We start from the raw sequence: 26,435 nt of genomic DNA, 5'->3' as shown, positions 1-26,435 counted from the left end.
AGCAGTACTAAATTCACTTTAGAAACCAGTTGATTGGAGTGAAGAATTTGAACACCAAGGACATTGGCTTCGAAATCACCAAGAGAGCAACAGTCAGGCCTTCCTGCTCCCTCCCAAACACCAAGCATCTGTCCTATGGGCCCGTGCTGGAGCACCAAATCCTCTTCACCTCTAGCCCCATGACAGGATGATCCCAGGGCATCCCTGCTTGATGGGTATTTGTGGGTGGGTGGGGAGTCCACAGCCCCTATGACGCTCATGTGCTCTCCTAAATATGCACAGTTCAGCCACCCACCTCATTCCCTACTACACTCAAAACCCACCAACCAATTAGAGCAACGTGGAGTCCTTCCAAACAGCACCACACAATATGGGTTTGGTCCTTATCCTTCACACACCAGCAACGACTTCTCTCCCAGCCCTTTTCCGCCAGGTAGAGGGACTGGAGCAAGCCGGCTGGGAGTTCCCTCAAAAAGTGCCCTTCTTCCCCATGCGCCAGCATGCACCCCGAATGCACATGGTTGGAGGGAAGGGGGATTGAAGGAAGGTCCTCTATGTCAAGCTCACTGGTGAGGCCTTTCCCTGCACTTCTCTGCTGTGTCCGAAGCCACTCCAGACAGCAAATGCCTTTCAATACCCTAGCAAATGCTCCATTCCACAGACTGCGCCACCTAAAGTGACTTCTTTAATGGGAGCAGCAGCTCCGAAGAAAAGGCCCGGTTTAATAATTCAGCCGGTATGGATTCCATTTAGTAGCCATGGCAACCAGCTTGCTGACATCCAATTGTAAGCAGGACGTTATTAGAAGGAGAAAGGGAAAAAAGAAAGAGCGCGCACACATGCACACGCTATCAGGCATCATAAACTTTCCAATGACATATTGGCACAGGCAGCCTCTGCCAGCATTATTAATCCTATTCAAATTTCACACCTTCCTCATTTTTCCTGATTGCTCACTGCTAATGCCACAAAAGCACCTCAGCTCCCAGAAGGCATCAGCCTGTGTGACATCCTCTCCTCGTTTGGCTTTTGTCTTGCTTAAAGAAAATAAGAATTGCTTGGAGGAATTCGCACAATCTCAGGAGAGCCACTAGATCCAAACCAAGACTGTTGCCCAGACAAAATGGGGGACAAAATTGTGCACATGAAGTATGCCCAAATCCACATGCCAACTAAACATGGTGAGGCATATTGCAAGGCAAAAAAGTCACACATGCATAGCGAGGCATAATAGTGCATGCATAGAAATGCCCACTGCCCAGGAGGTCACACATCTGTTTGCAGATCCATTCATGCAGCAGACCTCTTTGCAGACAGTCCGGCAAGTTAGGAATGTTGGGAAGGATGACAGGCCTACAATATAATTGAGATGTAAATACTGTTTTGTTTTTAAAGATGCCCCCAGAGAGTGAAACATCAGCCTTTGTAAATCTGGCAGTCTGACACTTCCTGCTCAGGAGAGCAAAGCGGGCTGGGGAAGTGGTTTGAGCAGGCAAGTGGGCTGTCTAGCTGAAGAGCCAGGATTTTAAACAGTTGAGTTCTTTTGGAGGGATTGTCAGGTTTTGGAGGATCCAGAGAAGGTTTTTTTAAAACCCATAATATTATGGGTATGTTCCATTTTGACACTGTCCCTTTAAAATGTTCAGCTGTAAATCTGAATGAAACTAGGAGAAGGAAAATCCTGTAGACAAGTGTTCCGTCTAAATGCCACCGTCAGAATTCTGTTTCATTCAGACACACAAAATGAATATGCTCCCATGCAAATGCAATTCCATTTGTAGGCTTCTCAGAGACATGGCAATCATATGAAATGAAGAGAGCCACCCATTCAGACAGCAAGCAAATCGAAATAAAAGCCCATACACCCACATTCGGGGCACAACACATGCAAACACTGCATACACCCAGCTCCTTAATACTATGATGGATTTATTCAGAAGTACAGTACACAGCACAGTGAATGGCAACAAACCTATACCAAACCATAGAGTCCACACACACCTTTGGACACACATGAGAAAACAAATATTGCCCATATATATGCACAAACAAAACCTGACACGTTCAGACTTTACATGTGTAGCACAGAGGCAGAATCACATACACATCCCATCTGCAGCCATGCAAATCAACATAATACACTGAACAGCACACTACAGTTCACACTTTGCAGACTAAGCCACCGATTTCCAGATATACACACCCAACACTAAGAAGAACACAGAGTATGCACAAATTCAGCATCCTCAAGAAAGATGGGAACATACACACTCCGATATACACGTATATTCATCAATCATACTTATACATACAAGAGGACAGCTGGCACACAAGAATCCCGTACTGCCCGCATGCCCAAACGGCGTGCCCAATGGCACAGCCTACACACAATTCAAAGGAACCCCAACATGGCACCCATGCTGTGTGTACACAACACAACCTACTCCCCCTCACTGACATGCTCAGGATTTTTATTTATTTTATTTATTTTTGCTGTTGCTCAAGGACGATGGATGCCTTGGATTATGATGTTTCCATGGTTACCTTTTGTGGTGGGACCTGGGGTAATTGAACTCTTGGGGTTCACTGTTCAGCACTCTTGCTCTCTCTCTGCATTTCATCACAGATCAGCTCTGCTCTTCCAGGTATAAGCCATGCCAGTGTGAATTCCAGCCCTTACCTGCTCTATGGGAGCAGAGCAAACCAGGGTTCTTCCCCAGGGCTCCATTAAGAGTATAATTTTGCCAGCTCCTCAGGGAAGCAGATGTTAATGGGCATTACAGGGAAGGGATTCTATATACACCGAAAGGAAGGCGACTCCACATCCACAGAGAGAGGAAATCGAGAGTCTACTCCCACTAACTCAGCTAAGGATAGACTGGAATGAAACATGGGAAGATGTAGTCATATCAGTGCTGACAACTGAGCATTGAGACTGCATTAGTCTCTTGGGAATAAATCACAAAACACACACTCGCCCACATGCTGGAGTCTCTCCACAGCAGTCTGCCAGTCTGGTGTTCCCAGGATTTTAACTAGAGCTTATTTGTTATTTGTATTATCGTAGCATCTACGGGCCTTCGCCATGCACCAGGACCCCACAGTGCTAAGCACCATACAGACAAGATGGATTTCAGGTGTAAAGTTCAGATCCAGCTCCAGATCCTAACTTCATCAAAGTTTGGACCAGTTTAGATCCACGGGCTTATCGCTGTTTACCTTCTCTTCTCTGAGCAGACCCAGCCCAGACAAACAAAAGACTTAAACAAGGCTTCCTTGGCCCACCAGTGGCTTCTGAAATATCCGTCAGTCAAAAGAAAGTGACATAAGGAGGACTCTTACCCACAGGTGGTAAAGCAAGTCAGGTGGAGAGAAGGGACAGCACTTTTATGAGCTCCATGAGCAGCCAGCTCAGACTGAGTCTACCCAGGCTCCTGGAAACAGCGAGTTCTGATGGGACGTGCTCAGAAGCGGGATTCCCAGCTACTCCCAAACTAACATTATTTCATCTCATTAGCACAGTTACTGCCGTACTAATAATACAACACGTGTTCTTGCATCCCCCTCGTTAGTCACATCAGTCCTATACAGCAACGGCCAACAGATTTGGAAATATCACTCACAGCTCTAGTGTTTCAGCCCTGCAGGGAACTAGCTGGGTTTTTCCTGCAAATGCAGTCACTAAGATGACTCAGTTCAGGCTAGTTATGCTGTGACTTCTGCCAGGGGCTTTGGCAATGCCACCAGCTGCAGTGACTTTGCTGTCACCAATACAGGCACCAGGCTTGGTTTGTCATTGTTTTGCACCAAGTCAGAAGGGTAAACTTTTACACACACTTTGCACAGATGGAAGTAACTGTTCAAAGCTGGAGAGAATCAGGTCTCCACCCTGTTTCCCACATCTGCTCCTTGGGGGCATGTCTTCACTACCCGCCGAATCGGCGGGTAGCAATCGATTTATTGGGGATCGACTTATCGCATCTAGTGAAGATGCGATAAAATCGATCCCTGATGGCTCTTCCGTCGACTCCAGAAATCCGCTGCGGCAAGAGGCGGAAGTGGAGTCGACGGCGGCGCGGCAGCGGTCGACGCGCCGTCGTCCTCACAGCCAGGTAAGTCGACCTAAAATACGCCACTTCAGCTACGCTATTCACGTAGCTGAAGTTGCGTATCTTAGGTCGACCCCCCCCGTAGTGTAGACCTAGCCTGAGGAATTGGGCTTTTGCCTTCTTCTCCTGTATCAACAGGTGGTGTTGCAAGTAACCCTTGGTTTCCTTGTGTCCTCCATTTCCAGAACATAAAGTTGTGGCTGTGCAACAGGGATAACCATGCTCACTGCTAACAGGCTTCCAGCTGGTGCAGTCTGTTCTCAGGTGGACTGGCCTGGACAATGGTTAGATAGATTTATCACAGTGATGGTTTTCCCCATCTCTTCCAGTTTTACCTTGGTTAGCCTTGAGTGACTGAGGTCGTGTGGAAGTAAAATCTCTGTTTTCCCTTTAGCAACTGTGCAGAGAAGGCCACACACTTCATACTATTGTTCTTGTAAGTCAAAGGATTTTATCATCCTTTCTTTCAGGGCTGGTGCAATCACTAGGCGAACTAGGCGGCCGCCTAGGGTGCCTAGTGGTTGAGGGCGCCTAAAAGCCCGCTCAGGCAAGGAGGTGGAGTGGAGGTGAGCTGGGGCGGGGAGCGGGGAGGGCCGCCCGCAGTAACGGGGGGGGGGGGGGGGAAGAGGTGCGCACAGGGGAACCGCTCCCCGCCCCAGATCACCTCCACTCTGCCTCCTCCATTGAGCACACAGCCCCCGCACTAATTCTCCTCCAATCGGCGCCACAAGCCTGGGAGGGGAGGAGAATTACAGCAGCGCCGGCGTGCTCGGTGGAGGAGGTGGAGCGGAGGTGAGCTGGGGCGGGGTTAGCTACCATGGAGGGGGGCTCCCCGGGCTGGGTTAGCTGCAGAGGGGGGGTAGCTGCTGCAGGGGGGGGCTCCCTGGGCAGGGGGGGCAGCAGGCTCCCCGGGTGGTGGGCGGGGTTAGCTGCCGCGGGGGGCGAGGTTAGCTGGGTGGGCGGGTGGCGCAAGGTGGAAGTTTCGCCTAGGGCGCGAAACTTCCTTGCACCGGCCCTGCTTTCTTTACAGTATTTTTCTAAGAGGCTCTCTCAGCCATCCCATTACTCTTGGGGTGATTTTGGCAAGGAGATGACGAACTGTGTTAGGATTTTCTGACATGCCTCACTTGTGAAGACATCTACCTCTTGCCAGTCATGGGAAACTTCTATATTCCGTGCCTTTCAAATCATAATTTGATCATGGCAATCACCATTCTTCTGCATGTGTTGGGTATTTCTGAAATCACCATCAATACAGAGTAGCAATCAATTAACAGTAAATCCATGCCATCCTTTCTCAAATGGAAATCAGTCACCTTCTGGGCTTTGCCAGGGTTACCCTGTGATTTTGTGATCCTGTATATTCTTGTTTGCTCTTTATGGAAACAATTGGATGGATAACAATCAGCTACTGATACTGTTCTATCACTTATCCTAGGCAAGGACAAAATAGCTCTTGCCCATTACTTATGTTTTCAGTACAGAAATAACAACTATGTGTTTTAATGAGCATTTCTTTTCTCTGGAACAAGCCTTCTTTCTCCTTTTCATAAAGTATTGACCCCTCATCAATTTATTTCCAAGATGGTTTAAGTTTGTGGCTCTACTTCTGCTCTTTTTTGAGGGCATCCTTGTAAAATTGTTAATTTCAGAATATTCAAAGCAGGATTGTGTCTATGATTTGAAATGCTGCTAATTTTGAAGTAGCAGCAGGCTGAGTTTCACTTCCTGAATTTCATATTCATCAATGTCTCTTTCAAGGTGATCTATTTGCGGTTGTGCTAAGGGAATCCACTATGTTTACATGTATATATTTTAATATCTGAGAGAAAAGATACAGGTAAAAATGGACTACAAGCCATTTGAAAATTTCTAAATTCTTAGAAAATTTCTAAATTCTTAGAAAAACAAACAAACATTTATCTTTATCTTTAGCATAGCCTAGAATGCAGTGCACAATGATGATGCGGAAGCTGCAAAGATATGGGATATGTGATTTTCTTCTCACATCGGTGCAAAACTGTAAAAGAGAAGCAGACCATGACGTCTGTTATATCCTCCACTGGTGTAAATCAATGTACCTCCATTGAAGAGAGGATCTGGCCTATAATTTCCATAAGGAATATAAATAGGTTAAAGAATTCCACATAGTTTCAACACCTTGTAATGCCTCAGAAACCTGTGAAATTAGTCACCAACTAGTACAAATGTATATTGTCTAAATGCTGTATTCAAATAATTGTTAAAGCTTTGTCTTTTATCACTATTGCCACAAAATGAATGTCCCACATTTCATAACACTTGAGTTCATAAAAAAATTATAACAACAAATATTCTTCATGGAAAATTTTCATTTTGGTTGAAGTTTTCCAGTTTTCCTCCAAAAAAAGCAAACCAACAAAATGTGGGGGTTTGTTCCATTTTTTTATAATCAGTTTTGATTTTCAAAAATTAGGAGTTTTTACTGAAATGTTTATTTAAAAAAATCCAAAAACAGTTTTAAAAACTGAAAGAGACTTTGCTGTTGTTTTGGGTTTTCATCAAAAAACAAAGTTTTCATGGGAATTTTTTTTAAATGAAAGAATTGCTGAGAAAAATTGGCATTTTTGACCAGCTGTAAATTCTAAGTAATATTTTCACTTCTGAAAACTTAGTTGCCACTTCAACAGTTTAGTCAATCAATACTCATATTTTAGGACTTCATTTAAAAATCACATGGCTCAATGCATATCATTATTTAACTTGGCTTTTGGATTCCAGTTGAACAATTAACCCAGCCTGTAGGATGGTCTTACATTTCAGTAACTCCCGGCTTTACCGTAATATCAAGTTTAGTTACTTTATCATATATGGCAAATGGAATATTTCTTAGTTGATGGATCACAGAAATTACAGATTTGTCTATTTTTAATATAGCATTCACCTTTTAGACATCATAGGCCTTGGCAGATATCCAAGAATGTCCCTAATATACTCATTATGTGATTCTCTTGCATTTACAGCAAACATTCATTAGCTTCATGACAATTTTAATTCTAACACAAATAGTGTATCTCCTGTTTGAATAGTTAAGTCACACTGGTTTTGAAAAAGTTGTGCTAGCAAATCCCATTAGGTACTTTACCTTGTATAGTTGGTCTATGTCCTGATTACAAAACAAGCTTTATTTTAGATTTCTGATCTGTTTCCTTAGCTCAGCATTGTATATTTGCCTTGCACTAATTTTGCATTGTGCTCCAGTATCCAGTTTAAAGGCTACAACTCTGCCATTAAGCATTGAAGCTGCACTTGCCAATTGGACACAGTGACTATGCCTACAAAGAGGTCTGCATCATTGCCTGGCTGTGCTCCAACCACTTTGAAATGCCTGGATTTAAGCATACAACACACCTCTGATTATATTTCTAGCTGCATTTGACATATTTGACCAAATTCTGAGCAATTTCTTGGCTTGCGTCTCCGCCCCCCATCTAGTGCAGGGGAAATTGTTGCCAGAAAGCCATTTATTCCTATTCTGATTATTATTTTGTTTTCCATCCTTTCTAGTTTTAGATTTTTGAAATGATGCCACATGAAAAATGCACATTATGTATGAGATCACAGAGACCACAACTGCACTTTATTAGTAAATTAGTAATTTCACTTTGCAAAGGTCTCAGGATCAGGTTACATTAGCTTCTTGCAACAGCCTGCCCCTTGCAAAGCCATGTCGTATTCCATGTTCACTCAGCTTTTAATAAGGTATCGCAAAGTCCTCCCAGATTCAGCAACTGGGTCGTATTGCCCCGATCTATGTAAGGGGTTTGCTCAACAGGTGGCCTAGTTACCCTGCTGGTGAGCCTAGCACAGGGGTGGGCAAACTTTTTGGCCTGAGGGCCACATCAGGGTTCTGAAACTGTATGGAGGGCTAGATAGGGAAGACTGTGCCTCCCCAAACAGCCTGGGCCCTACCCCCTCTCTGCCCCCTCCCACTTCCCGCCCCCTGACTGCCCCCTAGTCTGCTATTCTATTCCTCTCCATCCCCCACCACTGTCTTCCTCCCTGCTCACACTTCTCCCTCCACACTCTTCTGTGGCACCCTGCCCCCTACATTTGGCCTCCTTTTCCCTTCACAGTCTCCTATCCTCACCCCTCACATTTGCCATCTCTTCCTCCCCCACATCCCAATTACTCTAAACCCCTTCTCCTCCCTCCTGCACTCCACATTTCCCCCTCCCCTGCTCAACTCTCATGGAAGGGAAAGCTCTACATATTCATGCTCTAGCCATATCATCTAGGGACGTTGTCCCCTGGCAAAGAGTGAGACACACATTATACTTCAAATAAATGGAGTCTGTGACTGGATTTTCCTTTCATCTTCCAGAAGATCCATTTCCCTGCCTTAAAAAATCCTCCTAAAATTATCATTGTTACATAGTTGAGGTAATTTTTTAAGCGTGCCTCCCAGGTTACAGTGCTCTAAGCACATGTACAATAAAATCAGCTACAAATCCTTGTCAATCGGCCATTCAAGTACTCAGAACTAGCCGTAATCACCAAACACCTAAAGTGTCCATCTACACTGTAAGAAAACACTCCTGGCACTCAGCCTGGGTCAATTGACTCTGATTTGTGGGACTCTGGCTGCGGGGCTAAGAACTGCAGTGGAGACGTTGGCGCACAGGCTGGAGGTAGCTCAGGCTCCACCCTGCTTGCGGGGTTTCAGGGCCCAGGCTCCAGCCTGAGCCCGAATGTTCACACACTGCAATTTTTATCCCCCAGCTGGAGCCTCATGAGCCCAAGTCAGCTGACCCGGGCCAGCCACAGCCATGTATCTATTGTAGTGTAGGTGTACCATTAGAGTCCTTCTCCCCCTCTTGACTGCCTGGGGGAGTAGATAAACCCTACAGCATGCTCTGAAAGTCAACAGACTTGGGCATTGCTCATGTGACAACCAGACCAGTGAGGCGGAAAAACAGAGGACTGTGAAGGGCCCTAACACAGAGACAAGAAAGGCCCATCCTTCAGAGAAGGGGAGGGGCCAAAAAAGGAACTGGAGTACACTAACTATGGGTATGTCTACACTACGAGAGTAGTTCGATTTTACTTAAAGCGAATTTGTGGAACCGATATTACAAAGTCGAACATGTGTATCCACACTAAGGACAGTAATTCGACTTTGTGAGTCTACACTAACGGGGCAAGCGTCGACATTGGAAGCGGTGCACTGTGGGTAGCTATCCCACAGTTCCCGCAGTCCCCGCTGCCCATTGGAATTCTGGGTTGAGCCCCCAATGCCTGCTGGGGCAAAAAAAATGTGTCGAGGGTGGTTTTGGGTAACTGTCATCATTCAACCCTCACTCCCACCCTCCCTCCGTGAAAGCGCCAGCGGGCAATCAGTTCGCGCACTTTTCTAGTGATTGACAGCGCGGACGCCACAGCACCGTGAGCATGTTGCCCGCTGCGATCATCGCTGCAGTTATGGCCATTGTCAACACCTCGTGCCTTATCATCCACCTTTTTCAGGGGCAGATGCTGAGAAATCGGGTGAGGAGGCTATGGCAGCACGGTGAGGACATTAAGTCTGAGAGGGGCACAGACCTCTCACAAACCATGGGACCCCTGCACCGTGGACATCGTGGTGGCAATGGGTCATGTTGATGCTGTGGAACGGCGATTCTGGGACTGATGAGACCGCATAGTGCTGCAGGTCTGGGATGAATCACAGTGGCTGCGAAACTTTCGGATGCGTAAGGGAACTTTCCGGAATTTTGTGAGTTGCTGTCCCCTGCCCTGAAGTGCAAGGACACCCGGATGCGAGCAGCCCTGACTGTCCAGAAGCGAGTGGCCATAGCCCTCTGGAAGCTTGCAATGCCAGACAGCTACCGGTCAGTCACCAATCAATTTGGAGTGGGCAAATCTACCGTGGGGGTTGTTGTGATGCAAGTAGCCAATGCAATCGTTGAGCTACTGCTCTCAAAGGTAGTGACCCTGGGAAACGTGCAGGTGATCATAGATGGCTTCGCTGCGATGGGATTCCCAAACTGCGGTGGGGCTATAGATGGAACTCACATCCTTATCCTGGGACCGGACCACCAGGCCAGCCAGTACATTAACCAAAAGGGCTACTTTTCAATGGTGCTGCAAGCACTGGTGGACCATAGGGGACGTTTTACAAACATCAACGTCGGATGGCCGGGCAAGGTTCATGACGCTCGCGTTTTCAGGAACTCTGGTCTGTTTAGACGGCTGCAGGAAGGTATTTACTTCCCGGACCACCAAATAACTGTTGGGGATGTGGAGATGCCTATAGTGATCCTCGGGGACCAGCCTACCTGCTAATGCCCTGGCTCATGAAGCCCTATACAGGTGCCCTGGACAGTGAAAAAGAACTCTTCAACTACCAGCTGAGCAAGTGCAGAATGGTGGTGGAATGTGCTTTTGGACGTCTGAAGGGGAGATGGAGAAGCTTACTGACTCGCTCTGATCTCAGCGAAACCAATATCTCCATTGTTATTGCAGCTTGCTGTGTGCTCCACAATCTCTGTGAGAGCAAGGGGGAGACGTTTATGGCAGGGTGGGAGGTTGAGGCAAATCGCCTGGCTGCTGATTATGCCCAGCCAGACAGCCGGGCGATTAGAAGAGCCCAGCGGGACGCGCTGTGCATCCGCGAAGCTTTGAAAGCTAGGTTCCAGAGTGAGCACGATAACCTGTGACTATTAAGTTTGTTTAAACAGAAGCTGAACCTGCCCCCGTTTCTTTACCCAGTTAATGTTGACTATCCTCTCCAGTTACCAACCCCCTTCCCCTCCTTCCAACACACCTTTAAAAATAAAATAAATGAAACTTTGTTCATTAACACCATTTTCTTTATTAAGGATTTCGCGGTAAAGGGTTGAAACTGGGACGCAGACTGTGGTGGGGAACAGGTGTAGTGATGGAAAGGACGCTTCTAAACTCGAGGAATGACAGGCTCTGCTCCTAGAGCAGTCCGCAGTGGTGGACTGGTTGTTTCAACGGAGCCTGCCACCCCTCCTTTTCGGGACTCTGTGTGTGGTGGCTCTGTGACTTTGTGGCGGGGAAAGGCTGTTACAGATCCCCTGCTGCGTGGCTCTGTCATCCAGGCTAAGGACCACTGCATAAGATCTGTAACCGCCCTCCCCCACCACAAACTCACATAGCCCCCCCACACAGAACATGAAAACCACCTCCCACACTGACCAGTGTGCCTAGTGACTGCAGTGTGTGTGTGACCTTCTGCTGAACCTGCCCCCATGTCTGTACCCTGGTAAAGGTGACTGTCCTCTCCAATTACCAACCCCCTGCCCCCCCTTCAAACACACTGTCCTCTAAAAGAACATGATGGAAACAGTAATTAACAGAAACGTATTTTTTATTAAGAACTACACAGTTAGGGGATGAACCTGGGACGGGGCCTTGGGTGAGGTGCATTTGGAGGGAAGGGAAGGACGTATCAAATTTTTGGGAAAGAGAGCCTTCTGCAATTTGAGCAGTCTGCAGGGGTAGAGTGACTGTTTTCACAGCCCCTGCCGCCCCTCCTCCTTCGGACTTTGGGTGAGGGGGGGATGGGACTTTGTGGCGGGGGAGGGTGGTTAGAGATAGAATGCAGCGGGGCTCTGTCCTCCTGCCTCCGGTCCTGCAGAACATCCACAAGGCGCCGGAGCGCGTCCGTTTGCTCCCTCATTAGTCCAAGCAGCGTTTGAGTCGCCTGCTGGTCTTCCTGCCGCCACCTGTCCTCCCGTTCGCTGTGTGATCACTGGTATTGCGACATGTTCTCCCTCCACTAGGTCTGCTGTGCCGCCTCGGCTCGGGAACAGACCATAAGTTCTGAGAACATCTCGTCCCGTGTCCTTTTCTTTTGGTGCCTGATCTACGCCAGCCTCTGGGAGGGGAGACACTCGCAACTGTGGGATGGGAAAAAGGGAGTGAATTCTTCAAAAAGATACATTTTTGCAAACAATGAATATAGTCTCTCTCTATGAACAAGACCATGCACAGTACCTATCACATGTGCAAGGTCGAATTTTCTGTCTTCACCTTGAGTGCCTGGGGTCTTGCTGTACAGATCACACAAGCGGGGCCGGACAACAGAATTCTGCTAGCAGCTGGCCATGGTAAGCCGTAGACTTTTGGCTGCTTAAAGCTTAATTTACAGCAGTGCCCTCCTTTCACGTTCCAAGCAATGCTCCTAGCGTTGGCCAGTTCCTGCTGCTGGCGATCTGGCCGGTATGAACTCTACCCCTGTCCCACCCCCGTCGCGGCTGTCCCCGTGAAAGATCCCTGCATGCTGCCAGCGAACCGCTCAGCAGGAACGTTTCTCCTCCCCGCCCCCACCACGTGGCTGTCCCCAGGAAAGAACCCTGCACGCTGACGGCGAACCGCTCAGCATGAACGGTTCGCCTCCCCGCCCCCACCACGTGGCTGTAAACCGCCGGTTAGTGTTATTTAAAGAAACAGGCAATCAGTCCCCATATTAAAATTCCCCTAATTCAAAGCAGGTCACCATGAGTGATATCACTCTGATGAGGATTACGGAGGCAGAGAAAGACCGCATGCTGCGTGAATGCCAGCAAACACCAGGGCCATATGCTGCCATGCGCCAGGCAATGATACCGGAGTACCTGCTGCTAGCCTGGTGCGGAAAAGTTTCCTACCATGAAGGAGGCAATAAGGCCGCTCTCCCCAGGAACCTGATGCAAAGGCTTTCACACTACCTCCAGGAGAGCTTTGTGGAGATGTCCCAGGAGGATTTCTACTCTATCCCCAGACATGTTAATAGACTTTTCCAGTAGCTGCACTGGCAAGGACTAATCATTAAAAACCCATTGCTAACATACCATGCCTATTTTATTCAAAATAAATGTTTAAAACACTTACCTACTGATGTTTCCCCTGATTCACGGTCCGGGTTACCGCCTTGGGAGGGTTGGTAGGTGATCTCCGTGAGGGTGATGAAGAGATCCTGGCTGTCGGGGAAATCAGCATTGAAAGCGCTGTCGACTGCCTCGTCCTCCTCATCTCCTTCCTCATTTTCCCCATCCGCAAACAGCTCCGAGGAAGTGGCCGTCGACAATACCCCATCGTCAGAGTCCATGGACAGTGGTGGGGTAGTGGTGGCGGCCGCACCTAGAATGGAATGCAGTGCCTCATAGAAACGGCATGTCTGGGGCTGGGATCCGGAGTGTCTGTTTGACTCTTTGGTCTTCTGGTAGCCTTGTCTCAGGTCCTTGATTTTCACGTGGCACTGCGTTGCATCCCAGCTGTATCCTCTCTCCGTCATGGCTTTGGAGATCTTTTCATAGATCTTCGCATTCCGTCTTTTCGATCGCAGCTCCGAAAGCACAGACTCATCACCCCACACAGCGATCAGATCCAAGACTTCCTGATCAGTCCATACTGGGGCCCTCTTTCTATTCAGTGATTGCATGTTCACCTCTGCTGGAGAGCTCTGCATCGTTGCCAGTGCTGCTGAGCTCGCCACGATGTCCAAACAGGAAATGAGATTCAAACTGGCCAGACAGGAAAAGGAATTCAAATTTTCCCGGGGCTTTTCCTGTGTGGCTGGTCAGCGCATCCGAGCTCGGACTGCTGTCCAGAGTGTCAACAGAGTGGTGCACTGTGGGATAGCTCCCGGAGCTATTAGCGTCGAATTCCGTCCACACTAACCCTAATTCGACATGGCCATGTCGAATTTAGCGCTGATCCCCTCGTCAGGGAGGAGTACAGAAATCGATTTAAAGAGACCTCTATATCGAAGTAAATAGCTTCGTTGTGTGGACGGGTGCAGGGTTAATTCGAAATAAAATTATGCAGCATGCAGGGATCTTTCACGGGGACAGCCGCGACGGGGGTGGGACAGGGGTAGAGTTCATACCGGCCAGATCGCCAGCAGCAGGAACTGGCCAACGCTAGGAGCATTGCTTGGAACGTGAAAGGAGGGCACTGCTGTAAATTAAGCTTTAAGCTGCTAAATTCGACATATCCTCCTAGTGTAGACCAGGCCTATGTGGGACAACTCAAGAAGGGTGAGGATGAGACTGAGGTCAAAGGCTGAGCAAAAGGGAGCCTGAAGAGGACACTAAGCAGAGAACCCCCAAGAAAGACTTCGGCTCAGATGGACCAAGGGAAGATGTGAATAGCAAAAGCTGAGGGCCCCGCCCCTGCCAGCACCCCTCTCCCACTTAACCAGGGGTCTGTCAGCTCAGACTCCTCACTCAGTGGCAGTCGGCATGTGCACACCGCACCATATCAGTCTGGAGCAGAAAGCTCAGCATTCGGGATCTATCCAATAGGCCAAACCACAGCTTTGCTCCTGTCTTTGATTTTGATGGGTTTGGACGTTGTTGTGGTATGATGCCTAGTCTGCTGAATTATATTAAATGCACACTTTGATCTGTGTCTTTTCTCCCAGCCTTCATCTGTCTCATCTGCTTAGATTGCAAGTTCTTCAAGATAGGGACTGTCTCTTGCTGTTATTATAACAGCGCTGTGTCTCTGCAGAGCCTACCCCAGTCAGGTCTGTTGTTGGGAAAGCACTGGCTGAAGAGGACATCCTGTACTGAATCAACATACAAAGACTGAACCCCACTTCTTGCCTAGGAGGAGGAGTTCAGTCCAGTTCACGGACAATGGGGGATATTGAAGGAACAGCATGGGGAAACTCAGGACTGAGGGAACACAGTTACAGGATTTCTCGACTGTCCACTGGAACTTTAACACCCACATCAGTCAGTGGGAGCCCAATTGTATTCCTCTCCTCCCCACACACAAAACCCATCTCCTCCACTGTTACCACCATAGCTTAGTGCTTTCTGATTTACCCCTAGGTTTCTCCAAGTGCCCTTAGTGTACCTACACCTAAATCCTCACAAGGGAATGCACCTCTGGGGAAGAAATCCTTCAGTTAAAGCACCATGCCCAGGTCCCGCCATGCACTCCCAGGCTCTACAGTCTGATTCATTAGTCATTATGTTCAGGTTTGGGCTCACACACAAGGGAAAAGAAAAATTAAACAAATAAGAATTCCTTCAATTAATTAGCTTCCTCTTGGAAGCGGTGCACTTTCTATAGCACTCCCCCCATTCCCCAGCCCCTAGCAGCAGGTAGCTTGGAACTTGTTGAAATCATACTGGAGTGAGCCTCCTGAGTGGCTCCATTTGGCTGCTGTGCATTAAAAAGGCCTGATTATTATCCCATCAGTTTCCATTGATTTTTTTCAGGCCAGAATGTACCATTCTGATCATCTAGTCTGACCTTCTGTATGACACAGGCCATAGGACTTCCCTGAATTAATTCCTGCTTCAAGCTGCGGTTGAATTCAAGCAGATCTTTTTCAAAAACATCCAATCTTGATTTTAAAATTTCCACTGAGGGAGAATCCACCACAACCCTTGGTAAACGGATCCAATAGTTGATTACCCTCACTGTTAAAAATTTGCACCTTATTCTAATCTGAATTTGTCTAGCTTCAACTTCCTGCCACTGGAACTTGTTATACCTTTGTGTGCTAGACTGAAGATTCCTCTATAATCAAATTTTTGTTCCCCGTGGAGGTACTTATAGACTGCGATCAAGTCACCACTTAAACTTTCTCTTTGTTAAGCTAACCAGATTGAATTCACTGAGTCTCCCACTAAGATATGTTTTCTAATCCTTTAACCATTCTGTGATTCTTCATTGAAACCTCTCCTACTTATCACCATCCTTCTTAAATTGTGGACACCAGAACAGAACCCTATCTTCCTGTAGCCAGGCACTAAAAAGGGGTAAGATAACCTCCTTACCCCTACTCGAGATTCCCTTGGTTATACACCCAAGGACACCATTAGCCCTTTTGGCCACACTATTACACAGGGAGGGGAGCTCATGTTTAGCTGACTATACACCAAGACCTCAAGTCTCTTTCAGAGTCCCCTCTTCCCACAATAGAGTCCTTCTGTGACACATGTGGCAATTTCATGCAATATCTTACTGCATTAAGTGTATGTATTGTTGTGGGCTGTATGTAATTCCATGGGGGAGGGTAACTACAGCCCTCCAGGAACTAAGAACAGTGGAGGGTGATTAGGCAAATTCACTCAGGTTGTAACACCTCCAGTGAGGTACCCCCACCTGGGGAGGCTCGCCTATACTAATTCAAAATGGATTCTCCAGAGAAAGGGACATTTGGATAAATAGCCTGAGTTTAAACTGTCTTAGGACCTTCATTCTGATCCAGCAAACAGATGGGACCTTCTGTCTCGGGGAGGGGGGGGGAACGACCCAATCCTTAGAGAAGGGTTGGAAGGACTGACTCCGACCAGAGCCCTGGCTGGAGTTGTGGTGATCTCTGGTAAGCTTCTTAGCATACATGTAGATACTTTTATTGTTTTTAATGTGTTTTCTCTGTAATGCTTTTTCCTTAAGAATTAACGTGATTGCTTAGAAAAAGCTATGTGGTAACTTAAAACCGTGACCAATTATCCTTTGAAGAGAAAGCAAAGCGCAGACACTGGCCTCTCAAACCAGTCTGTCTGGGTGGGGATATCACAGTGTAGGCAGGGCACTGTACAACCTGGAAAAACTCTGGTCAGGAGGGAGAGAGACAAGCAACTCTATTGAAGAGAGGTGATAGCTGAGGAGCCCAAAGCCTGGAGCAAGTGCCCTTGCTGGACCACAAGAGGAAAAGACGGGTGCAGTTTCCCTTAACTGTGACACCCCATCCTGTAAACATGGCCTACCTTTTTCATTCTTAGCTATCTAACTTTACATTTGGCAGTATTAAAAAACATATTGTTTGCTTATGCCCAGCTTACCAAGAGATCCAGATTGCTCCTTAACAGTGACCTGTCCTCTTCCTTACTTACTGCTCCCCCAATCTGTGTCTCACCTGCACACTTTACCAGAGATGATTTTACACTTTCTTTAATAATAAAGAAATAGGACAAAATAGCTAAAGAGCATAGGGCCAAGAACCAATCCCTGCGAAACCCCACTAGAAACACACCCACTTGGTGATTCCCATTTACAATTACATTTTGAGACTTGTCAGCTAGTTTTGAATCCACTTAATGCATGCCACATTGATTTTATATCATTCTAGTTTCTTAATTAAAATGTTGTGCAGTACCAAGTCAAATGCCTTACAGAAGTCTAAGTATATTGCATCAAACACTATTACCTTTATCAGTAATCTCATCAGAGGAGTTCCTTACTTCCTAGGCAACAGTCACTCACTCATTCTCTCTTTCTCTCTTTGGCCCAATGAATAGTTAAGTATTTGTGCAGAGTGGAGTAGCTTCCACAGGAGAGACAGATACCCACCCCAGAATAGTCTGGTTGGTAGGGCATTCACCTGGGAAGGGGCAGACTGGGGTTAAAGCCCCTGCTCCAGAATAGGGGATTCAAACCTAGGTCTCCCATACCCTAAAGGCAGTGCCCTATCCACTGGGCTAAAAGTTAAGCCATGAACCCTGAACCCCCTCTTCAGGCCTTCAAACAACCCTCCCACCCCCCCAGCCTCTCCAAGCTCATCATCAGAAGCAAGCTCCCCACAGACCAGGACACACCAACTCAAAGCAGCACCTGATCCTGCCAGAACAATAGATGCAAAACTTGCAGACATACCTCCACTGCTACAATCAACACCCCCCACAACACACCTTTCAAGATCCTTGGGTCCTACGCATGCCTATCATAACATGCGGTGTACCTCCTCCAATGCACCAAACAACCCAGTAACAACTATGTGGTTGAAACCAGACAGTCACTGTACTCTTGAATGAACTCACACCGGAAAATAATAAGACAAAAATACCAAATCACCTGTGGGTGAACACTTGTCACAAAACAATCATTCCATGTCTGACCTCTCAGTCCTCATCCTCAAAGAAAACCTGCACACCACCTTCAAAAGACAAGCCTGGGAGCTTAAATTCATAACTTTGCTAGGTACTAAAAATCATGAACTGAACAGAGACACTGGATTTATGGCTTACTACAATAATGTATAACCTACTAACAGCCTCTGCCCAGCTACCGTCCCCTCCCTTCCTTCCCCCCCCCCCTTTCCTCCCTATGACTGGAGGGGTGTTAATGGCCCACTTCTTGAACTGCTCCTTGAAATAGGTGTTGACTACTTATGCAAAACAACCTGTTCCATCTTGCATTTAGCTGCCACTCCCAGTAAGTTTCAGAGTAGCAGCCGTGTTAGGCCTTGTCTTCACTTACCGGAGGGTCCGGCGGCACGCAATCGATGTTCTGGGATCGATTTATCGCGTCTGGTTAAGACGCGATAAATCGATCCCGGAAGTGCTCGCAGTCGGCGCCGGTACTCCAGCTCGCCGAGAGGAGTATGCGGCATCGACGGGGGAGCCTTCCTGCCGCGTCTGGACCACGGTAAGTTCGGACTAAGGTACTTCGAATTCAGCTACATTATTAACGTAGCTGAATTTGCGTACCTTAGTCCGAAGTGGGGACTTAGTGGGGACCAGGCCTTAGTCTGTATCCGCAAAAAGAACAGGAGTACTTGTGGCACCTTAGAGACTAACAAATTTGTTAGTCTCTAAGGTGCCACAAGTACTCCTGTTCTTTTTCCCAGTAAGCTGTTTCCCAGACCTGAAGAAGAGAAGCTTGGTGTAAGCTTTACAGCTTGTCTCTGTTGCCAACGGAAGTTGGTCCAATACAAGATATTACCTCACTCACCCTGTCTCTCTATCATAAATAGCTGCTGTTAACATCCTCTTTAGCTACTGCTGGAATGGAAAAGTATTTCTTCATCAGCAGCTGATATTGAACATTGCTAATCATCTCTCTTGCCATACGAAAGAAGAATAATCCGATACAAATACATCATCTGGTTTGTTCCCAAATATAGAACAGACATTTTTATTGAACACTTTTACCTTGCCTGCACTATTAAGAAGTCAGTGGGAGTTATACATGTGCAGCTGATGGGATAACTGGACTCCAAACTTCCCTGTTCTACTGCCAAGTATTGGGCAAGTTCATTTCCATGGGGCTTTTTATTTTTTTTAACCATGGCCTGCCATTGCTCACATGCCTATTTCTCCCCGATAGACTCATAGTTTAAACCTACAAGTGATTTGTGCCCCATGCTGCAGAGGGTCTCTGCCAATCTGATCCAGGGGAAAATTCCTTCCCGACCCCAAAGACACCAGACCAAGACACTGTTGCAAAAAAAAAAGCAAACATCATTCTGGGATGTATTAGCAGGAGTGTTGTAAGCAAGATACGAGAAGTAATTCTTCCGCTTGCCTCTGTGCTGATTAGGCCTCAACTGGAGTATTGTATCCAGTTCTGGGTGCCACATTTCAGGAAAAATGTGGACAAATTGCAGAAAGTCCAGAGAAGAGCAACAAAAATGATTAAAGATCTAGAAAATATGTCCTCTGAGGGAAGACTGAAAAAATTGGGTTTGTTTAGTCTGGAGAAGAGAAGACTGAGAGGGGACAGGATAACAGTTTCCAAGTACATAAAAGGATGTTACAAGGAGGAGGGAGAAGAATTGTTCTTCTTAACCTGTGAGGATAGGACAAGAAGCAATAGGCTTAAATTGCAGCAAAGGAGGTTTAGGTTGGACATTAGGAAAAATTTCCTAACTCTCTGGGTGGTTAAGCACTGGAATAAATTGCCTAGGGAGGCTGTAGAATCTCCATCACTGGAGATTTTTAAGAGCAGGTTAGACAAGCACCTGTCAGGGATGGTCTAGATAATACTTAGTCCTGCCATGAGTGCAGGGGACTGGACTAGATGACCTCTCGAGGTCCCTTTCAGTCCTATGATTTTATGTGGGCAAGACCCACCAGCCACCTTCTTCTCATTATTAGTGAGCTGGAAGCATCAGCTAAGAATCAAGTATTTATAGGGGATTTCACTGGCACTCAGTCAGAATATTAAAGCTTCAGCAAGTTCCCTCTGCAAATCAGAGCTTTTCTACCTTCTACTTTTAAGCTGATTCCTTGCAGCAGCAAGGCTGGAATTCTTTCTGCACTGAGTGTCATTGATAGACAGCAGTTTGGGGAAATGTAGCTTGGTGCCTGACCCTGTCCCACAAAAATCAATGGGAGCTTTATCAATGATTTCAGCCCTTAATGCTGTCCAATAGGTGCATTCACACAGGAGGGATTAGGAATACTAAAGGCACTGGGAGGGTACCTTGGGGTAATTCAGAAAGATCTGAATGGTGGGGGTGTTATTACTACATGGTGGTTAGTTCAAACTGGAGTGTGATGAGTGCTGGGCTGGAGGGGTAGTGGAAAGGGAGCCCTCTATGGATCACGGAGAGTGAGATAGTATTTCTAAACCTGTGGTGGATGAGTTGGGGGAGAGGGGCAGCGAGGGTAAAATTTAAAAGCTTCATGACCCCACCAGGATCCACCTTGCCACCTCTCTCTCCAATGCACATGGGCTTCTCCTCATCTTCCCTCCCTTCTCTAAGGGAGCTGGCTGTTGGGAGCTGCTCTCACAGGGCTGCCAGCACTGCTCATCTGTCGGTGGCAAACAGCCCAGCCTTCTGGGGAGCACAGGAACCTAGCCACACAGATAGAGAGAACAATATTTATAAAACAGAAGAATTTTTCTGTTTCAATAGGAACCCCCCCACCCCCAGAAGAGGGAACAACCAGAGAAAGAAAACGGCGGTGGAGAGAAAAACGGAGAAAATTTGCAATGGTGCTGAGCCGTGGAGCGAGGGACACCAACGGGAGGCTGGGGATGGGAGCCACTGCCCTGTGCACTGTAGAAAGACTCCAGGAGCTGCTCAGCAACCTCCCCCATGCAATTAGATCTCTTCCCCCTGACCTCCAACTCCCCTTTTGCCACAGATGTCCCTTATAAATCTGTACATGATCAGCTAACACGGGCAGGTACCAGCATTCGTTCCTGGAAGATTTCAGACACTCTACTAGTCTGGCACTCGACTTTCAACACTTGCAGAGCCCATGGAGTTGCTGTGGCTTGAAAGCCTCACTTTCATTCCATGAGCATTCTTCTCACCCTGCCCCAGACCCAGCAGAGCAAGCTAGAGAGGTTGAGCCGAACCTTGCCCCCAGAGAGCAATGTTTAAGGGCACATAGCGCTATATGCGGCTCAGTAGCCACAGTCTGAGTATCACTGCCCTAAATGCTTTCATTCCTCATTCATACAAGAGACTGCAGTTCAATACGCCCAGGGGTTTAGTGGGCAGTGCCTAATTCACCCATTCTGATGCCCCTGGGTTTGGCAGTCAGAATTTAATTCCAAGTTTCAGAGTAACAGCCGTGTTAGTCTGTATCCGCAAAAAGAAGAACAGGAGTACTAGTGGCACCTTAGAGACTAACAAATTTATTAGAGCATAAGCTTTCGTGGACTACAGCCCACTTCTTCGGATGCATATAGAACGGATGCATATAGAATGGTTCCATTCTATATGCATCCGAAGAAGTGGGCTGTAGTCCACGAAAGCTTATGCTCTAATAAATTTGTTAGTCTCTAAGGTGCCACTAGTACTCCTGTTCTTCTTTTTTGCAGAATTTAATTCATCTGCTTTGATGCGGAAGGATTTAGCAGACAGAATCCTTTCACCCACATTCCTGAACATCAGAGGAGCATGAATCTCATTCCCCTGGTATTGTCGCCTAGGAATTTATGGATAGAGCCTTGTTCGCCCAAGAGATGCTGACCCAATTGCCTGGGGCTTTCCCCACCTCTTCTTTATAGTACTGTCTGTGGCAATGAAAGCAGTCTGGCTGTGGAGGACCCTTGAAAGCATTCTCCTCCCCAGGCTGCAGCAGGCAGACTGCAAGCCCTTTATTCTCCACCTGGAGCTTAAATAACTCTGGCCTGCTTCACACCACTGCATTACTCCAGCTTTATGCTGGTGTAAGATGAAATCAGTGGAGTTTCACTGGCGTAGATCTGGTGTAAGGCAGAGAGGAATCAGGCCCTGGGTTCTCAGAATAAGCTGTTTAAAAGAAAAATCTCATGGAAAAGGGTGAACTAAAAAAACATGTGAATGTCAGATACAGACATGGAATCCTGCAGGCATTTGTTCAGCTCAGGGTTCTATACATCAGTGCTTCTCAAAGTCGGACTGTCGCTTGTTCAGGGAAAGCCCCTGGCGATCCAGGCCAGTTTGTTTACCTGCTGCGTCCGCAGGTTCGGCTGATTGCGGCTCCCACTGGCCGCAGTTCGCTGCTCCAGGCCAATGGGGGCTGCAGGAAGAGGCGCGGGCCAAGGGATGTGCTGAAAGTCTGCTCTCCCCTTCACTAGCAACCAAGCCATTTTCAAGAGGTAGCAGGGGCCTGTTGCTAGTGGCCCCAACGTGCTTCAGGCCTTTAGGTACTACTGTAATATTTAATGAACAATAATCCAACATATTCTAGTTTAGTTGGATCCCAAATTGTATCCTCCTGCTAACACATGAAGGCAGCCTTTAACTAGAAGGATTCAAACACATCTGGGTGAGAAACAGGAATATTTCTCACAATCAAAAGCTTGTTTTTTTTTTAAAGACTATAAAGCTGAGGCAGCTGGGAATTCTGGCCTCTGAGCAGTCTGGCCCCTCTGGGGGGAGGGAAGGGGGGTGCCTCTGAGCTGCAGTTAAAGGAAAATGTCTCATACTTAAGGGCTGAACTCAAGTATGTATGCAACCATAGGCACCAACTCCGTGGGTGCTCCAGAGCACCCATGGGGAAAAAATGGTGGGTGCTGAGCACCCACCGGCAGCCCCCCTATCAGCACCTCCCCCTCCCCCCAGTGCCTCTTGCCCACTGGCAGGACCCATCAATCAGTGCCTCCCCCTTCCTCCCGCCCACCGCAATCAGCTGTTTCTCAGCGTGCAGGAGGCTGGGTGGGGGCAGAGGGAGGAGCGAAGACATAGCACGCTCTGGGAAGGGGGCAGAACTGGGCAGGAAGAAGCGGGGTGGGGGTGGAGCAGGGGCAAGAAGAGGTGGGGCAGGGCTGGAATGGGGGTGGGAAGAGGTGGGGTGGGATGTGGCCTTGGGGGAAGGGGTGGAGTAGAGTGAGGGTGGGATCTGGGGCAGAGCCAGGGGTCGAGTACCCCCCGCACTTTGGAAAGTCGGCGCCTGTATATGCAACCCCACCGCCGCCTCCCAAAAGTGCACTTGTCTGGTCCTCACAAAACAGCCTGGACACAGAGAGCCCAGAAGGGGATTGGGGAAGCCAAGTTTTGGTTCCACCCAGATTAATAGATTCCAAGGCCAGAAGGGACCCCTGTGATCATCTAGCCTGACACCCTGGATAACACAGGCAATAGAATTTCCCCAAAGTAATTCTTAGAACAGATTTTAGAAAAACCTCCAGTCTTGATTTAAACATTGTCAATGATGGAGAATCCACTGTGACCCTTGGTAAATTGTTCCAATGGTTAATTCCTCTCACTGTTAAAAACATATGTCCTATTTCTAGTCTGAATTTGTCTAGCTTCAACTTCCAGCCATTGGACCATGTTAGAGCTTTCCTGCTACAGCGAGGAGCCCATAATTAAATATTTGCTCCCCATATAGATACATATAGACTATAAACAAGTTGTTCTCTTAGTTAGCAATAGTTCCTCCAATAGCGGGGAGACCTGTTACAGAGTCAGGGGCTCCCTATTAGGTTAAAGTCTCATTCAGTCTTGCAGCACAGAATGGGACCAAACCACACTCCCAAAGCATCGCTGTTCTTGTCTACATTTCAAGCATGAACAGTGCTAGCTGTGTCCAGGGACTAGCATTCTGTCATTTATGGGCCATTTGCTTAATTAGCAGAGAAGTGAAGAAAACAATCTCCATGACAAGGAGATTGCAGTGATTTTACTGCACAGGCTGCATTCCCCGCAGACGTTCTCAATGCTTAAAACTAATCCTCAAGCCGCTCACATTAAACCTCTCCATATCCTAAACCTCGGCTATTCTAAATAATTCTTATCCTTGTACTTAGCAGAACTATTTACAATGGGGTTTAAGCTCTTCCAGAAATGGCTGTCAGGCACCATATCTAGGAGAGCTGGGATATCTCTGAGACAGCTCTTATCAGATTTAATTCAGTTCACCCAACATGTCAGTTGAAATGAGATCTCGAGGGGACAGGTAAAGAGCCTTTCCCATCCAGATTGTTGGTTTGAATCCAGGCCAAGAGGGAAATTGTTACCATCAAGGGGCTGTTTGATGGCACAGGTGAAATGCATGAGAGGTTTCCTCAGTCCAGTTCCCAGTGGACACAACAAGGACCACAAGTGGCCTCTTTGCTGGTAGTCTCTCAGGTCAGGGACTGAATGGGCATGAGACGACTAAGGCTCACTGGTGGGTGAAGGTTGGGGAAGCTCGCACAGCCAATGCCTATGCTGCAGTACGTATCCTGTGGATAAACCACACTACAGAACTGAGAGCTGTCAATCCAGCTCCTTTCATAAATACTCAATAAAAATGAATGCCACTGCAAATGGTGCCTAACATTCAACGTAAATAGCCTCCTGGTTCTTCTAGCCACAAGGGCACTGGAAGACCTAAGTGGTCTTGAGTCCATATTCTCGCAGAGGAAATCTGAAGTGTTTTCACTCACATATTGGCAGAGATGATCTCATTCCTAGGCAGTCTGAATGAGAGAGCCATGAAGCAGGCCCAAGAAAGGCATGACATAATACACTTCTGAGCCATACATTCAGGCTACGTCTGCACTTCTCAGTTTATACTGGCATAGCTTTAGTGGTCAGAGGTGTGAAAAAAACACACTCCTGAGTAACATAGCTGTGCTGGCAAACCCCGCAGTGTTGACGCAGCTATGCTGGTGAAGAGCGTTTGTTGACGCAGCTAGTGTCGTTCAGGGAGGTGGTGTTCCTACGGCAACAAAAAGACACCTGCTGTCAGTGTTTGCTGCGTCTACACTAGGGGGCTATGCCAGCATAGGCTATGCAGTGTAGACAGAGCCTCAGTTATGTGTAAGATCAGATTTAGACTAGATGGCTGTGTCCCACCCCTGTAAAGTAGCTATCATTCAACTTCCAGAAACATTCAGCTTATAAGCTAAAGGGTTTCTTCACTTGATTGCTACTGGAAAGTGGGTATTTTTTTTAAATCTGAGCCAACTTTCCTTCAGCTAGTTTGCAGTGATGGGATGGTTAAAAAAACTTCTTCAGTCCAGAGAAAAAATAGACAGACCAACCTATCTTTTCCCCAGCAATAACTTGAGAAGAGGAGACAGATCATGTGCAGTAGAGAATCTTGCTAAAGCAGTTAGTTACGCAAAGAACAAACCAATGCAGAGGTCAACAATAACCCAACTTTATATTACCTTTTATGGGATTGGCCATATCTCTTATGGAAACAAATCAAGGGTTGTGTGTTTTATTTAGACTGAATCAAGCAGTCCGTAGGATTAAATTCACAGAAACAAAGCATAATCCTGGCCATCTCTCCTCCTCCCTCTCACCACCTTCCAGTGTCCTCAAGTGTGTAATCCATCTACTCACTCTTGCTCTGTTCATTTGCCTTAGATAGAACATGATATTTTACTGAAAAAAACCTTAATTTTGCAGATGCAAACAGTGTGTTAATATACACCCTTTCCTGCAGCAGCAGAAACAACAAAACACCTTCTATTCAACCACATCAATAGCACAAGAGAAATTAACCTGACTGTGTTAAAACACAAACACACACCTCTCCAGAAATCACAGAGCACTCACTCACACTTACAGAGCTGCAGTCTTATCTAGCTCAGTATATGAACTTAAGCTTCCCATCAATCCCCAAACCTTGCGTGCCCCACCTTTACACAGTCAGGATTGATCTTGTCAAGAGCTGCAAAGTTTCAGGTCTTAGTTACTCCTCTACTCAAGGCACTTTCACAACACAGACTGGGCTGACATGAGAAATGAAGTCATTTGTTCACATTTGCAGACAACTTTAAAAAAAAGAAAAGATAAAAACATGATCAATTTAGAACAAAGCAGGTCTGACCATCATTTTAAATACACGTCACCTCTCATACGGATGTCACCAAAATGGTATCTTGGTAAGTGGAGCACAAAGAGGAGTTTATTAATGTGCTGCTCTCTCTGAAGTCATGCTTATGAGAAGGCCATGCAAGGCTTTTGATAGTGACTCACATGAACTTCTCATAAGCAAACTAGGGAAATATAGCCTAGACAAACCTACTATAAGGTGGGTGCACAACTGTTTGGAAAAATGGACTCAGAGGGTAGTTATCAATGGTTCACAGTCAAGCTGGAAGGGCACATCGAGTGAGGTCCCGCAGGGATATGTCCTGGGTCTGGTTCTATTAAATATCTTCATAAATGGTTTGGATAATTATATATAGAGTACACTTAAAGTTTGTGAATGA

The sequence above is a fragment of the Malaclemys terrapin genome, chromosome 8 (assembly GCF_027887155.1).
Source record: "Malaclemys terrapin pileata isolate rMalTer1 chromosome 8, rMalTer1.hap1, whole genome shotgun sequence".
Taxonomy (NCBI): domain Eukaryota; kingdom Metazoa; phylum Chordata; order Testudines; family Emydidae; genus Malaclemys; species Malaclemys terrapin.
Note: the sequence above shows the minus strand (reverse complement) of the source record.